Here is a 3,391-nt window from a genome sequence, read left to right as displayed (position 1 = left end):
CATTCTCCAGCCAGCACTCACTACCAACGCAGGGAGTCCTCACAGGGCTAGGATCACCCTGGGGTGAAGTGGGAGAAATGCCCTTCTAAAGGGGCCTCAATAAAGTATGACCATGCTGTGTGTGTGTGCGTGTGCGTGTGCATGTGCGTGTGCATGTACATGTGTTATAAAGTTTAGTGCAATGGTATTTCCAGCTTTTACTTCCAGCTCCCCCTCTCCTTAGGTGCCAGTCCGTAGTTCACAGCTAGGTATCAATTTGGTGCCAAACACCAACCTTTCCTCAACCTTCTCTGAGGCTTACAGTCCTCACATAGTCAAGGTTGTCTTGCCTCCTCTCTTAGGATGAGTTCTTTCCCAGGCTGGGCAGCATCTCGCTCCCTCAGGTAAGGAGACTGTAGGTGGGCTGATCCCACCAATTCACCTGGCATTTCTAGACACACCTACCTTCTTCCATCCCCGACCCCAGTGCCTAAACCAAGCAGGTGCAATGACCAAATCTGTGTTTAAATAAGATTAGACTGGCAGCCAAGGACAGGGTGATTTAGCCTGCAGCAGAATCTCCTGGAACACTTGTTAAAAATACAGACTCCTGGGCCCTGCCTGGATAACGTCATTCACTAGGCCAGGGAGGGGCTTGAGAAGCTGCATTTTAAACTCCTGCACCTGTCCCGCCCTCACCTCCACCCTCACGATTCTGATGCATTGATGTTGGACCTGGATGAGAGGGAGGCGAAGCTGGAGGTCAGGAGGTCAGTGTGGAGCCTGCATCATGTGTGAGAGATGCCGGGGCGACCAGGCAAAGGCACCGCCAGAGAGAGGAAGGGGAGGAGACCGACTCCAGGGGCAGAGGAAGACGGGTGGGAGGGGCCGGGCACTCTCCCACCTGTGTCCCGGCCAGCACCCCCTTTCCAGCAGGATGTGGGGCGCTCACACACGCAGGGAGGGGGCCTGGGCTGAGTCTCCTCCGTCCGGCTCCAGCTGGCTCTGCTCCCCCGACAGCAGCTTTCCCTCTGGGGACAAGCCAGGGCCGCTCTGTGGGATGCTCAGGTTACAGCTGTGCCCTGGCCTCAAACACGGCCTCTCCATGGCCCTGCCTGATAAAGTTACCAAATGCCAAGTGTGACAGATTCCTGGACGGGGGCGGAGAGTGGAAACCATGGCTGATCCCAAAGGGCTGTCTTTCGCTTCCCAAACTCAATGATAACAGCCGCACCTGACGTTTCCAGAACCTTCCTCTTCTGGGGGATTTAAAAAATGCCTCGACTCCTTGGGCGTTGTAACCCTGGGGCTTTTTTTTTTTTTTTTTAATGAGCACAATGGATTGTCGCATACAAGTGTGAAGGTTATTTTTCTTCTTCGTTTGCTATCAAGCAGTGGGAGCCTTAATGTCATTTGACAGACGTGGCTCATTCCTGGATATAAATGGCTCCCTAGATTTAGAGATTCTAATTGGCTCTTTTCTTAGCCTTGTCCCTTTTGTATTAACAAAGGCCGTATCTTTGTGGGTGGTCCCCGTGGGCCTGAGAAAACCATTTTACCAGGAAAAACTCACCTGGGAAATTTGCCTCCTGCTGCCTTTGTGCTCATCCCAGGCACCCGGTTTAGGACTCCACCCAGAATGGCAGCCCTGTAAATGCTGCTGGTCCTCTCCCTGGAGCGAGGCTTCACCCGGGGACGGGGCCCTGGGCCTGCAGTCGAGACCTCGTGGGGATTATGGACTCACAGGTAGGAAACAGGGATGGGGGTCAGAGAGGGACTGTCTTAACTCCCTAGAGAGTTTGTATGTTGGCGCTTAATTGGGAGGTCCTGCAGCAAGAGTGAGGGGAAAGGAAGGTGAGGCCAGGAAGGAAGGCAGGACGGGCCAGGTGGGGCATGAAAAGCCAGCTGCAGTGTCACAAGAAGATGCAGCCTTCAGCTTGGTCACACAGGATGTCTTCCAGGCAGGCCAAGGGGATCCACCACACTTCAGGGGAGGAGAGGAAGAAAAAGGACTTTATCTCCTGGATCCCGTCTTTCTCTGGTCAAATTCTCTCCATGGCATGTTAATTCCCCCACAGTTCTGACCACACTACCTGCCTCCTCCAGGCAGTCACTGGGAAGCTGGACCCTGGGCTCCACATTTCATTCGTTCACATTGGGCCTGGCATCAGATCCATAAAAAGCATACAGAGCCCCACATTCACCCAGGGTTGTTAAGAGCAGCTGCTGAAGCCAGAGGACAGGTGGGGCTGGGCAGACTCATAAACTGGATTTGATTCAGCGATAAACAAGGAGTTAGGGATAAAATAAAAAGGCGGGTTTGTTTGTTTGTTATTGTTGTTTGTTTGCCTTTTCACTGAAACTCTGTCCCTGCTAGACCTCCAAATGCCATTTACAGCTTCTTTCTTGAGACTGGCATCTGTCTTTATCAGCATATGACAGGGAAAAGGAAAGTCCTGGAGAAGTTGTGGGGGAAAAATTTCAAATGTCTTCACTTCCCAAATTACCCCATCTCATTGCTCTGCCATGCTCGACTCCTTACTGTGTGACGTCGTGAAAGTCACTTGACCTCTCTGAGCTGGTACCGCAATTTCATGAGAGTCAACGTAATACATACAATGGAAGGTCCTTTTGCGAAGTCAGTGAAATAGCAGATGCACAAGCACTTTGAATACTTTGGTGTGCTCTCTAAGGCTCTTGTTAGTACTCCCCTCTCTTCCTGCAGCCCCACCCACCGTCCCTCTTGAGACATTCTGGCTTCTTTCTCAGGCCTTCTTGGGCTTGGTTCCAGCTGTGTTTCTAGCAAGAATCTCTCCAGTGCTGGCCCCAACCCCATTTGCTCCTTCAAGGTCATCTGTCCCTTGGAATAACCTCTCTTTGGCATTCTATTAGGGAGAATTCTGACGTCCGCATCAGGGTTCTCACTCTTTTAAGCTGTAATGATTTGCAAGGGCAATGATTTCACAATTTCACAATAAAAGGAGCTTTCTTTTGAAACAATGAGTAAGCCCTGCACAAGTAGCAACATGTCAGGAGCCATAACAGCTTGCATGGGAAAAGCTGGTCTGACTGTATCCTGCAGTCACTCTTCAGGCTGGGAAGAAATGCAGGTGGCTTGTTTGCTTCACTGCTAAGCCTTTTTTTTTCCCCCCTCAACACCCTTTCCTATGCATGGTTTCATTTTAGCCTCCCAATAACCCCTATGAGGTAGGAAGGGCGTCTCCATTTTTACAGTAGAGGAAGCAGAGGTTCCAAAACACTGAGTGATTTGACCAAGACCCGAAACAGCCAGTCTGAGACCAGAGCAAATGAGAAACTGTGTCCTCTAAGTATTTTCTGTGCAACACTGCTGCGTCACTTCCACCTGTCCTTTCCCCCTTTATTCTTGACTTTCACAAGTACTTCTGTCTCC

This window comes from Vicugna pacos, chromosome 21 (genome assembly GCF_048564905.1).
Source record: "Vicugna pacos chromosome 21, VicPac4, whole genome shotgun sequence".
Taxonomy (NCBI): domain Eukaryota; kingdom Metazoa; phylum Chordata; class Mammalia; order Artiodactyla; family Camelidae; genus Vicugna; species Vicugna pacos.
Note: the sequence above shows the minus strand (reverse complement) of the source record.